General features: G+C 43.5%; 1 protein-coding gene across 1 annotated transcript in view; it reads right to left on the reverse strand.

Moving 5' to 3' along the window:
- COL27A1 (collagen type XXVII alpha 1 chain) overlaps nucleotides 1-14,924 on the reverse strand; it is a 342,023-nt gene that overhangs the window by 193,019 nt on the left and 134,080 nt on the right. The gene's annotated exons all lie outside the window — the stretch shown is intronic.

Here is a 14,924-nt window from a genome sequence, read left to right on the forward strand (position 1 = left end):
CAACAACCCTGTGAGGTAGTCCAGGATGTGTGTGAGAGAGATAGAGAAAGAGACTGAGAAACTAGGCCAAGGTCACCCAGCAAGCTTCCATGGCAGAGTGCAGAGACAAATTAGGTTATCCCAGACCCTAATCCACCACTCTAACCATTGAACCTCACTGGCTTCTAGATTACTCAGCAGAGCAAAACAAAAACTGAGAGGAAAATATTGTGTTCACAAATTAGCTTCATCTAATCATGAAAGTTAGAAAAATCCCACAGAAAACAAAATGCAAACATCTGGTGACTGGGCAGCCCAGTCAGGTTGAAAGCAGAGCACCTACAGGAAGGGCAGCTGCTGAGGACAGTTCCTCCTCTACGTTGGCACCTAGTTGCCTGACTGATTTGCCGGGTGCCTCTTTCCTTACATATTTCATGTAGTTCTATGATTATTTTTTCATACTTTTAACAGATTTCAACCACAGTAACTGTGATTTAAAGGGAGATAGTGGGCTAGAGCAAGGTCCCTAATGTGGTGCCCATCATCACCTTTCCTGAAGTCTATCAAGTGTTTTTAGAAAGTGGGTAGGGCTTCTGTTTGGCCACTGGACATCTGACTGGCTGTGCAAATTAAAATATTATTTCAACTGCAGCTGCCACCACAATGTTGCTTATATTCTCTCTCACTTCTTTTTCTCACAGTATTTTTTAAATTCTCTTCTCCTCTACACTTGGGCTTCCTCTGTGTGAGTTGCTCTATTTCCTGTGGCAGCCATTGTCTGGTTCCTGTGGCACTCATGGCCGCCATTTTGTTGTGCCCACCAACCTGTGTCAGAATTCTGACGTTACCCATTGGCTCAAAAAGGTTGGGGACCCCCGGGGGCAGAGGAGTTATTTAATCTTTTCCCCTTTGCATCTTTCTTTCTGGTAAATTCAGCTGTTTTTATCCTCCCCAATAATGTACAGGTAAACTTGCATTTTCCCCACTGTAGGTTAAAGCAACTTGAAAGTAGTAGGTTTGGGTGGGAAAACATACAAGGAGGAAGAGTTAAATAGGCTTCTTCCCCAGTACCAGTCTTCCTTCAGGGGTCAATATTCTGAAGCTTTACCCTAAGCTATTGGATTTTGGAGTCAGGTAAAAACTTTTCTCTCCCCGTCTCCCAGCACCGGGGGGTTACTATTTTTGCCCATCTTTGGAATGACTCTTGTAAAATGGATTTTTAATTGTGGTAGACTGCTGGAGTTTTCCTCTAACATTTTACTATATTATTTTGTTTGATTTGTAACCTGCCTTGTGGATCCTGCGGTTGAAAAGCAGAATACAAACATTTTAAATAACTACATAACAACTGAAGCGTTCTTTTGCCAAGCCACAGTGGCCACAGGGTGATGCACCCATTTGTATGTCACCTCCTCCCAAGTACTGACCCGTACAATGTGTGGCAGAATCCCAAAAAGGCAACAGGAAAGAAAACTTTCATGCTAAGCAGTTGCCTTTAGTGCTACAAATGCACAGCCATGGCTCTGGGAGGTGCAAGATTAAAAGTTAAAACAGTATCTCTGAGAATGAATACAGTGCTTTCCTCTTATGACTAAAATGTTTTTTTTTTACATTCAAACACTGTCTGGATTGCATTTTTCTGACTACTTTATGTTCTACTCCTATAATATATAATATATGTGGGACCAACCATGGGTTCCTGTAAGTCAGATCCTATTCCTGCCGATGAAGAAGCTAGCTTGCTTCAGCTCACCAAGGGATCTTTTCTTTAGGTAAGTCAGTATGGAAAGAACATTTACCCTATGTTTGGATAAGACTGAGAGGAAGAATGTTGCATCTCCGAGTTTCAAGGGAGGAATATTACAACTCTTAGCAATGTTAATCTGCAGGCAGAGTTCATTTGACTTCACTGATCTCTGAATGGTTCACAGATTTGTATATCCTCCCATATTTCACAGCTGACAGAGACACACCTATTTTAACCTATTAAACACCAATGTTTCATTCATTGTATTCATTTACTCTATCGAAGCTTACCCTGCATTCAATTGAAAGCAAAAAGGGTATTTGTTTACAATACATCGGTATTTGTTTAGTTGATTAACAATATATTTGAAAAATATCATTGATCTGCAGAGCTATCAATTGTTCAAAATAGAGCTCAGTAGTTACAGAATGTGTAATAATAGTTTGTATGCGTCGTGCCTTAAGTGTCCATGGGTAGGCATTTACATACAAATGCCCTAAAGACAAGGTGAATGCTATTAAATTTCCCTGGTACACTTGAAGTATTCTTTTTTTTAAATTTTGCTTCTTTCTTGTGTAAACCAAACCTGGACCAATAGTCATTATTTTCTGCTTCCTCAGACAAAATTTTCCCCATATTGTATATACGTATGTATATGTGTGTGTTGCATTTATTCATTTATGTTAATTTATGCTAATTATAGTCTGCCTTTCTCATTGAGACTTAATATATAATGTACACTGCATATATAAAAATTGCCTATGGGATGTATACAAGAAACCAATTATCACCAGTAACAAAAATGGGTAGACCCCAAAAGTGTTTGCAGTAACAATGAATGAAAACAAAAAGAAAAGGGAAAGGGGGAATAATTCTTCTATTCCTAGACAAGTTGTATTTATCACCTCTACTTTAGATACAGGTTAGAGCGTTGAATCCTGACAACGAAAGCAACAAGCACTGACAACATCTTGATAATGCGACCCCACAAGGCAAAACGCAGAGACAGGGATTTGTTTCCACACATCCCAGCATAGCGCTAAACTAATGAAACGAGGGCGTCTTCCTGGTGCAATGATGTCAGAAATCGCGTCAGCAAGATGCCCTCGTTCCGTGAGTTGAGCGCTATGCCGGGATGCGCGGAAACAACCCAGGCAAAGGAAACAGAAACATTCTGAGGAAACAGGATCTGTTGTAGTGTATGAGATTTTGTCCCCACAAAAGCAGATGGTGAAGCCTGCCTGGCATAACACCACTTTAGAAAACAGAAAATGATTCCTTGTCTGAATGCTCTCCCAAATGGAAAAGGGAGAGCCAGTTTGGTGTAGTGGTTAACAGCGACGGGACTCTAATCTGGAGAGCCGGGTTTGATTCCCCACTCCTCCGCTTGAAGCCAGCTGGGTGACCTTGGGTCAGTCACAGTTCTTCAGAGCTCTCTCAGCCCCACCCACCTCACAGGGCGATTGTTGTGGGCAGGGTTTTTTTTCTGGGAAAAGAGGTGGTGGAACTCAGTCGGTTGCCCTCAGAGAAAATGGTCACATGGCTGGTGGCCCCGCCCCTGATCTCCAGACAGAGGGAAGTTTAGATTGCCCTCCGTGACGCTCAGCAGTGTGGAGAGCAATCTAAACTCCCCTCTGACAGGAGATCAGGGGGCGGGGCCGCCAGCCATGTGACCATTTTCAAAAGGTTCCGGAACTCCATTCCACTGCGTTCCTGCTGAAAAAAAGCCCTAGTTGTGGGGATAATAACAACATACTTTGTAAACCGCTCTGAGTGGGTGTTAAGTTGTCCTGAAGAGTAGTATGTAAATTAAATGTTGTTGTTGTTGTTGTTGTTGCTGTTAAAAAACAAAACACCCTCCCAGACAGCAGAAAGGTAATAAGACTGGAAGAAAAGAAGTCAGGCAAAACCCTGATATGGTAATTTTTGAGGTACCAGAAATTTGGGGGGGGGGTTGTTTTGCTTTTTATATGAACAAATATGTAATTCCCCACCTGTATTCTGAAGTAGCATAGTCAGAGGAACCGGTGCCAAGCTGCTTATAATGTTCACAGAAGCAGTAAATGAACAAGGATACATACTGGCACCAGAAACATTTAATTTTTTTAGATTCAGAGGAGTTAGCCATGTTAGTCTGTAGTAGCAAAATAGAAAAAGAGTCCAGAGACTAACCAACTTTACAGTAGCATAAGCTTTTGAGAATCACAGTTCTCTTTGTCAGATGCAACCGACGAAGAAAAGTTGCATCTGACGAAGAGAACTGTGATTCTCGAAAGTTTATGCTACAGTAAAGTTGGTTAGTCTTAAAGGTGCTACTGGACTCTTTTCTATTTAATTTTTTTATCACCACCTGCTAATCCGCATGTTGCATAATGAAACATTTAATGTTTTTGCACTCTTAGAAATACCACGGCCACCATTTTCTCAGGGTGCACCTGGGAAATCCGTAAGCAGCACAGACACCAGTGAAAAAACAAGCATGGATTGGGGGCAGAATAATATAAGCACTTTGCATCCAAGAGACCCAACCTGGTCTTCAAGCAGATTACCATGATATGGTTAATTGACATAATTTCATAAATAAAATAGATTTTTTTCATGACTAGCAAACAACACTTTATTATGGGGATTTGAGGAGGGATGTGATGAATTAATACTGAGCCTAAATAGACAATGATTGAGCACTGGCTCAAGACATTTTATAATTATGCAAGGAAGCAAAATCCAGAAGGGCAAGTTCATATGTACAATATTGCCAGTGTGTTTCCTGTATGAGAATGTTCTCAAGCTCACCCTTTTCAGGATCCTTGTTAGGGAAGTAGTACACTGATGCATACCCAGTTATATAATTACCATGTTTGTAACAGCCCTTTCCGGAACAGTTATGCTTAGAGGGAAGGCAGCAATTTGACAGAACTACGTATGAGTATACCTCTGGTTCACAGAGCCCAGTCAACATATTACAGTTTAGTTACTTCTGCACAGCAAATAATAGAATCTTAAATCATATGTGATGTTCCTAAAAAATCCATCTAAAACAATAGGTATTCGCATTATGCAGCTTAATTGATGGAGGTGGTCATCGTTGGTTAAGTTCTTATCATGTCAATTGGAGTTGGCTATCAGAATCGAGCCACACTGAACAAAAACACCCTTAAGTCTGTTTGTAAATTCTGACCTGACAGATGCTGTTTTACGGGAAGAAAAACAGACTTGCAAAAATCCAAAGCAATGTTATGAACAAGCCATCCTCAGCGGCCAAAGATCCCCATTTATGGAGATATTGGAAAACTGTTCTTTCACAAATTTTTGGCAACTTCTCTTTTGATCCATAACTTGAACTTTAAGCCAATAGCAAATAATGTGTGAGTACGCTTTCATCCGTGAACACATGACTCTGCCTTATATCATCAAACTGTCTGCTCTGACTGACAGCAGCTCACCAAGGTCTCTGGCAGAGAAAGTTCTCTCCCATCTCCTGTTACCTGAGATCCTAACTGGCCAGGCTGGAGACTGAACTTGAGATCTTCTGGATGCAAGCACGTACTCTATCACAAAGCAGTAGTCATAAAAAGATTACAGGCATTTACTTAGAAGAATTCAAAAGGTGGTTGGCTCTTTGTTTTATACTATCTCCAACTCTGGAATACCAACAATGCCTCAAAATTTCAGCACCATATAAAACTGGGGGGACCATTTTAGCCCCTTAGTTTGTAAGAAGGGAAAGAACTTGTTTTCCTCCACAATGAATTTAGAATAGCAGTATATTTTAGCTTGGCTATTCACCTTTCAGTCTAGAAGATTGAATGTGATCTTTCCGAGTAGCACTCCCAAACAACAGTAAGACTAACCCTGCTTAATCTTGCAGTCCCCGATCCATTTCCATTTTATCATAGATAATGCCTAGCTGATCTGTTTTGCAGACGTTTTCCCAAGATACAAACATGTCAATTCCATTTGTGCATGACAGAATGAAACACAATCATGTCATAGACTTGGAACAGAAGAGAATATTTGTTTTTATAGACGAAGAAGAATTTTTCATTCCTACACTCAGAAACCGCATAATACTGAAATTAAATAGGAAAGGGGGAAATACACAGGCTTATTTACCCCCTCACTTTTGATGCATGAATATTATTCACCAGTGGACAAAATGGTTGGTTTCAGCTATCAAAAGAGAAGGGGAAAGTCAGTGGCTCAGTATTTGCAGGTTCAGTTGGTGGCATCCTCAGTTAAAAGGCATCTCAGATAGCAAAGCTGGGAGAAGCCCCTCTTAGCCTGAGCTCCTGGACAAAGTAAGAATGACTATGGCTCTATTCATATTTAATAGACAAACTGTGGTTTGTTCATTATAAGAATGAGTGCAGGTGCATGCACACCTTCCCCACTCTGTCCTTCTTTTGGACACAGCTCAGAATATTGAAGCCAAAATCGAATGAAGAACAAAATCAAATGAACCACAGTTTAATCCTGATTTGGAGACAAGAGAACAAACCACAGTTTGTCGTTTCACCTCATTTGCATGTCACAACAACCCATGGTTTCTTGGGAAGAGAAAAGTCTGAAATAGCCAAGGTACATTTACAAAGAAGGAGGAAGGAGCACAGAAGGCCAAGTCTCATTCTTGTAACAGACCAACCACCTTAGTTCATTACACCTGAACTGAACCTATGTTATATGCATTGTCAGGAAAAAAAAGAACTCTATATGATCTAAATCCTACTTGTTCCTCAAATATACCAAGCCAATATAGGTATACGGCCACAATGTTTATCAAACTGATAGGCTCTCACACTGTTGGGATGAAATCACCTTTATAAATGGGGGTAATAATGCTTGTACTCCACCAGTTGAGATTTTACCACTGAGATTTATAGACTCTCAAAGTCTGGCAATTATTGCAACTTCTTTATCCAAGCTGTTTAGAAAAAGCTCAAATGTCAGTCCACTGCCAAAAGGCCAATCAAATCTTCCATCTTTTTATGGTTACAGGAATGAGGGATTCATAGCTTTAAATTCAGTACTAGTCTATCATGAATCACTTTGATAATATATTGTAAAAGTCAGAAACATTTGAGATCAGTTGATGACTATATACACAGCAGCTATTATTTCTAAAAGGTGACACCATCTTTGCATCCAGCTGCCAGCTCAAGTTTTATTTCATTTATTTCATTTTTTTTAATCTTCTTCTTCCTCTAAGGAGCTCAGGGCATCTTATCTCTGGAAAGTGCTGTCAAGTAAGTTAGGCTGAGACAGAGTGGCTGGTCCAGTGAGCTTCAGGGAACAATGAAGATGTGAACCCTGGAATTTTACTTTGTAGTCCAACACCCAAGCCACTACCCCCACACACTGGTTCATTCATTCCTGGCCTTGGGCTATTTCCACAAGGTTTTCCCCCTCACAATGCAGAGCAGCATGTTCCTATGTTTAAAGGGAGGTTCCACACGAAGTCATGACTCATGGGCTTTCCAGGGCTTTCTCCTATGAGATGGATTGAGAGATAACCTTTGCTGGTGGAGTGGCTGCAGGTAGAGGATCCATGTGGATAAGCCACATGCAGCCAATTCAAGAGAAGCTAAGCTCCACCTTCTAAGCTAAGCTCCACCCCCTCTTAGCCCTTTAAACAGTTTTTCCCCTTTCTTGGCCAAGCTGTGCTATACTTCCAGTACAGCTTGGTTGGGAAAGTGGAAGGGAGTGGGGGACATGGGGGCGATATTTCAAGGCCATAGACTTGTGCGCCACCAGAGGCAAAGGGGAAGGAGCAGTGAAAACAGCAAGCAGTAGAGGGACATGACATGTGGATACCTACTTCCGTGCTTCTGCTGCCACAGTGGGGTGGGCACATACTTGTGCCTTGTTTACTTTAAAAAGGTGTTTGCAATCTTGTTTTCCTCAGAATAAGGTTTAATTAAAGTAAGGAAGCCTTAGGATTCCCCAGACTCATGCATGTAGCAGCAAACATGGTTTACCATTAGGTTTGAAACAAAACTTCTTTCTCAACCGTCAGCAGAATCAAAGGAAGAGAGAGTTCTTGTGCCTTTAAATAGCATTATAAAACAGAGAATTCTGGCAGGGTGAGCTGCTGGAAGTGACACCATCTCACCACCCGCAGCGGTGGATGCTGCTGGACAGAGACCTCTTCAGGGAAAAGGAAGAGGGGGAGAGAAATCTAAGGAGCAAGCACTTCCAAGAATGTGCAAAGTGCCTTTTAGCTCTCATTTCAAATACGTATGTGAAAATCCTTTTGAAAAACTAGTGTAGGGGGAGGGACCTCAGGGGATATAATGCCATAGAGTTAAGCCTTATCCATAGGGCCCGGTGGGATTTGTTATCTTTCCGCCGGGCCTGCAAGACGGAGATGTTCCGCCAGGCATTTGGTGGGGGCTAGGCTGTCCTCTCGCCGGCCAGACCACTGAAGACCGTCCACTACCCATGCAGGAGCTCATAAGTGTGGCACAGGGCCTGATGTAAGAACCAAGCCCTGCACCTAAAAGGCTTTATTTTAATATTTATTCCGCCAATCGAGAAATTTTATTGCATATGGAATAGTGTTTTGATGTTTATTTATAGTATTTTTTATTGTTTTTAAACTGTATGTTACAAATTGTATGCTGTTACTCCGCCCTGAGCCCATCTGACAGGGAGGGCTGTCTAGAAATGCAATGAATAAATAAATAAATATTGGGGGCTTAAAAGGTGGGAATGGCTGTACTGTTCCTTTGACCTGGAAACAAAGCCACTTATGGTCTCCTCAACCTCCCTCATTCATGTCTTTCACTTTACTTACATTGCCTTTCAACCTGGGCTTTTTTTCTGGGAAAAGAGGTGGCGGAACTCAGTGGGTTGCTCTCAGAGAAAATGGTCACATGGCTGGTGGCCCCGCCCCCTGATCTCCAGACAGAGGGGAGTTTAGATTGTGGCGCGGAGGGCAATCTAAACTCCCCTGTCAGGAGATTAGGGGGCGGGGCCACCAGCCATGTGACCATTTTCAAGAGGTTCTGGAACTCCGTTCCACCACGTTCCAGCTGAAAAAAAGCCCTGATTTCAACCATCCTGCCACACGGAGATTTCAGCGGCGCCATCCAATCCTCACCCAGTGACACATGTGCAGCCAACACCAACACTCAAGGGTAGCACAAGACTCTCTCGCATTCACCATCCACAACTTACTGGGCATGCTCCATGACCTACACTAGCAGATTGTTTTTTTTCAACTCCCCCCTCCCATCCTCCAAACTAGGAGTGAGAGTGTTCACTATTGCGCATGCCCAACTAACAAGTGTGCCATGCTCAACATAATTATCGCACATGTCCAACTGAGCAATTTTGCCACGCTCAACATGGCCTGGACGTGTTGCCAAATATGCTTGTTCCTTCCTTCATGCCTAGGTTACCTGTTTTTTACCGCATTTAACAAAACTGCTTAGAACTCGAATGGAAGGGGCAGCCACGTGAAGTAGAGAAAGGCTCTGCCTGTCAACCGTTTTCTTCTCCTGGCGGCAGGGGAGGAAGGTGCACTCCTTGCTGGTGGAAACACTGATGTTACAAGGGGCTCTTGCAGTAAGATGGGAGCTAAGGAGCTGAGCCTGGGACAGAGGGGGTGCCTGTGGCTAGCCTGGTCCTCCCCACCAGCCCACCCACCCACAAAAATACTAGACATTTATATGTCCACTATTTTCACTCCACTTTCCTCCGACAGTCTAAGAAAATAGTGGATTGTCCAGGTGAAAACCAGACACTGGGCAACCCTAGGGATGCATCAGGAATCGGAATTGGTAGGCAGTTCCTAAGTCCCCAGGGCCTTGGGAAAGCCAACCACTGTGAAGCAGTGTCAATCAGAGCTCTCTCTCTCTCTCTCTCTCTCTCTCTCTCTCTCTCTCTCTCTCTCTCTCTCTCTCTCTCTCTCTCTCTCTCTCAATGCTGAGACTGGGTCCCTCTGATACAGGCAAGAGCAGGCCACAGAAGCTGTTACATGCCACAGATCACTGTTTGCTATCCTGTCTGACCAAGCAGCAGTGGCTGCTAGGAAAAACACCCTCAGCTGGCACTCAAGAGAAGAAGTACAGGCAACGGCAGCGGCAGCGGCAGCACGTTTTGCCCGGGTGGATAAACAAGAAGCAACGGGGCTAGGAGCATCACCTGCCCTTGGACAAGGCCTGCCAGACATTATCCAAAACCTGGATCTGGCCCTGTTCAGTTAGCAAGCTTACTGCCGAGCGCCTTGTTTTCCCTTGCCTTGCAATGTGAGCTACAGAAAAAACACAAATGCTGCTCTTTCATGTACAGCTGCTTCAGATTCCTGGGCATCACGGCAAACAGGAAAACTGTGCAGCTTCCCAACTGGGCACCGTTGGGTTCCAAAGCTGCAGTGGCCAAGGAATGGCAGGAGAGAGGCCCGCAAGCAGCTTGCTGGCATCTGCACAGCGAGGGCGATTCACTATCACCCTCATTTTGAGAGAGAGAGGGAGAGAGAGAGAGAGAGAGAGAGAGAGAGAGAGAGAGAGAGAGAGAGAGAGAGAACTGCTGGAGAGGAAAAGATGCCTCTTATGCATTGAAGGGACAAGGCCAAAGAATCAAATAGGTAGAAGAAAAACTTCAGTGAGAGAAAAAAGATAAAGACAAGACTGCAAATATTCCTTGATTTATAATCATGAAACTGCCAAATTAAAATTGAGACATGAACAGAGTGGGTACCAATCCATACGTCAGTGTTTCCCCCCTCACCCTGCTCAGTCCAATCATGGTTTCTCAGCCTGCAGGCCAAATTTAACAGAGCAATGATAAATTCCCCCGGCCAAGAAATTCGCCTGGATGCCATCGCAATTCAGGTTTCCTTAAAACATGACGGCAGGGAGGGGGGAGGCAGAGGACACAATGTAAGTTCCCACATATTGGGCCACAAATACCAAGTATATTAAAAACACGATGAAGCAGCAAAATCCTAAGTATAATGCTGGTGGAAAGCTGAGAGGTACTGGAAGAGCCAGAGCAGCTGTGATGGGGAAGGAACCACATGGAGCAAAGGGGGGATGGGGATTGGAAAGAAGGAGCAGATGGCATGTTGGGTTGGTGCTTGGTATTTCTTCCTTGCACAGCTCCCTATAAAAAGAGACCCCAGCACTCTACTCCAACAGAGCACTGCTTCCTCTGACTTGGTTATCCAAGGTGGTTGCACAGCCCACATGGATGCAATCTAATGAAAGAAGCATAGCAGGCAAGTGGGAACAAGGAGAGAGGTATAGGTCTTGCTGTGGCTGGGCATAGAAGCAACCACCAAGGACTACACTTTGGGAGATTCAAGGAGGAGTAACAGTGAGTAGGAGCCATGATGGCTAAATGGAGCCTTCCTGAAGGATGCCACCAATTACCAAGTTCTGAGAAGGGGGGGATACAAATGGGGAAGTGTTGCTCAGTAGGGTTCTCTCCCAGAGGCATCTGGCCAACCACTGTGGGAAAGAACATGCTGGATTAGAGGGACAGCTGGTATGATCCAGGAGAGCTCTTCTGATGGTCTTCACTCCACCTTCTCTGTGCCACTGTAGTGCTGCCTCCTACATGACATTTTAACTGCACAGGTCTAGGGAAACCACATTGCATACAGGTAGGGTGGCCAGGTGTCCTTTTTCACAGGCTTTGAGGCCTGTCCTCTGAAATATCTGGGTTAAATATCTGGGTTCTGTTTCTGTTCAGTAAAATCTGCACAAGTGGCCGTGGAGACTCGGTTCCTGAGCAGCCACAGGGAACCCAGAAAGACCTGCAGTGGAATGAAGAGTTCTTCAAGCCAGCTAGGCTGCTTGCAGTGAATTAAAAATGAGGAACCATAAGAAGGGACAGCAGGAGAGGTCATGCAACGATCACCATCAACAGCACTTTGACAGCAGACAGAGATGGCACTCTGGGAAATGTTATTTCTTTTTAATGAGAGTCATTGTGTGTGAATTAGCATGTACAAATTTTGTCAGGCTTTTTGGTCACCTGTGGATCATCACCCTCCATACACATGACACAAACACATCATGTCCAATGCAATAAAAGTAAAAGTCTCAGCACCGCAATCTGAAAACATCACAATGATAAGGCATCATTAGCCTGAGACTTCAGCTGGTGGCCTTGGAAGGGAGTTCCATAAAGCAAGAGCCCAAATGGAAATGGGCACATGGATTTCCCCTATACCTATGTATTTACGTATAGACAAAAATGCAGAGTGTTTCAGGTAGGTAGCCATATTGGTCTTCAACCAACCAGCAGGATTTGAGTCCAGTGGCACCTTATCCAGGTACCACAGGATTCAAATCCTGATGGGCAAAGTGATCTGCAGCACATGAGCTACCGACACTCAGAAAAAAATGGATGGTGATAGACAGACTGGTGCAAAGAAAGGCCAGATGGTCACAATACAGAGGCATGGGGCCAAAGGTTAAGCATTTGTTTGTGGACTTACAGATGCCTTGTTCTCATTATGACAGCCAATTCAGTCTGCAGGCAGGGGCTCACAGCTGGCACCTCCATTTGCAAACATGTCCCTGCCCATAGAAAACAAGCCAGCAAAGAGAGGGGGCTAGTGCCAAGTTCTTCCTTGACTTTCTAGAGCTCTATGCATTGGGGCGTGCCTTTAAATCCTGTTAAGAAAGATAAGTTTAGCACCACTGTCAAAGCTGGACTTTAGAGATGTGAAGGAAGGGGATATGTATAGAAACACAGCACAGAGCAAGTCAGTGGGTGTGTGTGATTGTTAGAGAACCATACAAGGACATGGGAGTGCAGATTTCCAAACAAGTTTATCTGTGGCCAGTCATGAGCGCGCATGCACACACACACATACACACCTTCCCTCTGCCTGATCTACCTCACAGGGCTGCTATGAGGATAAAGGAAGGGTGAACTGCTTTGGAACTCCTGGTTAGTCACTGGGTTTTATTGACTGATACAATATTTTAACGGACTTTTTGTCCTGTTGCCTGCTTTTAAAAACTACTTATAATTGTTTACTGATACATTTTAATGAGGGTAGTTCTGTTATTTTTATGGATGCCAACTCTCCCATTAAAAGTGCATCTGGCCTCACATGCCAAATCTGTGATTAAAATCTCTCAAGATGGATCCCAAACATTAACATGCAATAAAAACTGTAAAACCATAATAAATCAAAATCTAGCAGCAAAAATAGTAAGAAAATAATCATCAGCCTGAAATTCAGCAAAAAACAGGAATTAAAGCAATAATTAAAGGCGCATTAGCATAACGAAACAGCCATATAAACTTGGTATCAGGTGGGGGGTATCAGGTGATAATTAAGGCACCATGTCAGCTCAGTCAGCCATGTGGCCCACATGGTAGCCAGCTCTGGGAGTACTGCAGCTAGTCAAGCAGGAAATATGTAGTCTGGTTACTTGGTCAGCCTCCCAGAAAGCACAACAACAGATCAGTCTCAGTGGTGCTATACATACTAGCCAGGCACCTGTTTTATGTTTACTTAAACAGCTGGCAACTTCTATCAGGCCCTTGTACTACCCAAGATTTCACGCATGAAAACAGGGGCACAAACGCAACACCTGCATTCATTCTCACAACCAAAGATGCTGCCCAAAGCCCTCCTCCCTGACACTGCACATTGCTAGAGGCTTTGTGCCACCCACTTTATGTTTTGCCCTGCGCATGACATGCCAAAAAAGGGTATTGTTCTTTGGGTTTAAGATATCCTAGAAAAACATAACTGATCCACAAAGATCTGTTCAAAATATGCCTCAGCAGATGAGATGTGAGGAATGCGCTGCCTGGTGGCCTTAGTGTTCATGTGCAAGCATGTACATTACAGACATGCATGTACATTACAGACAAAACTCATCCATTCCCAACTGTTGCGAGAAGAAGAGCATGATAGAGAATGATAACTCTAGCAGTATTTTCAAAAAGTATCTCTAAAGACAAAGAGAGGGACAACTATTTATAGAGGACATCCCAAAAAACAGGGCTATTCTGGATGGAGAGTACCAGTTACCCTGGGAGAGAAGAGAAAAAGAGAAGGTTCAGCTTTTAACTCCTCCCTATATCTGAGAATAGAGATGGCTAGCACACAGGAATAGTTTAGAGCGCCACACAAAAATGGCAAAGCCCCCCAAACCCATTTCTGGAGGAGACCTATGCTCTTTAAAGCTGCCCTATCCAAGGCCAAAGAGCATGGCCAAAGGAAATGCATGTACACATAGCTTTGGTTTATGTTGTACTGGACACATGTTGTAGCAAAAGGACTCTACAAGGCCCATCTTTTTTTCTCTGAAAGTGCTTAGCAGTGTAGAAAAGTCAGTTTCCATGAGCAAAGCAAGTGAGCATTGACAGTTAAACTCAGTCTCCGTTTTTTGCTTGACCTCAGACCAAATCAGGATCTCGTGCACATGCAGTTTGCCTTTTATAGACTAACAGATACTTGTGATCTTTGAAAAACCTGCTTTGGTCCGACAACATGCACATTCCAAAGCTGCAAATAAAAATCAAATATATAAATTATGAGTTTTCAAAAAGGAAAACATCAACGGCAATAAAATCTCAGAAGTATGTGATCAGTCACTGTACAGGTTCGGTAGGCAGCCAACTGCAACCATTTACAGCCATCAAGTCAGTCTTTAATTCAGTAGTATCCTTTATTTGAGTTTACCAGCAAGTACAATATGGCCTGAGCAATTGCCTTTCCATCCACAGTCGAAGAAATTTACAACCTGGGCCTTAAGGTGGCACAATCCAGTCTTTGGTATTGACTTGTTACAGACAGAATTGTGTCCTGTACTGAGACAGTCCCTAACCGTTTACTCAAGATCAGCTGGTCATTAATGGTGGGACGTGTTCAGCTTTCTGTATAGTACCCTCCAATGAATGAAGAAGCAGATGGTGAAGAATGGGCTTCAGAGGCAAACAGCTATATGTCTCTTATGACACAGTCAAAGGAGATCGAGACACGGCTGCAGACATTCTAAGTCAGACATGCCTGGGAGATGACCACACATTTGGCTCTAATTTTGAATCTGGGAAGCCCAAAAGGGCTGCAGAGGAAGGGAGAGAATGCTAAATGGGTTTCTTATCTTCTGAGAGAGAGAAATAAATAAGACAAGCCATCAAAGCGGAACTGTATGGGGCCTAGTCTCAAACTAGAGTGGAGACAGGTTTAGATAACTCTCTACGGTTAGCAGGCAGATGTAAT

The sequence above is a fragment of the Eublepharis macularius genome, chromosome 14, assembly GCF_028583425.1.
Source record: "Eublepharis macularius isolate TG4126 chromosome 14, MPM_Emac_v1.0, whole genome shotgun sequence".
Classification (NCBI taxonomy): domain Eukaryota; kingdom Metazoa; phylum Chordata; class Lepidosauria; order Squamata; family Eublepharidae; genus Eublepharis; species Eublepharis macularius.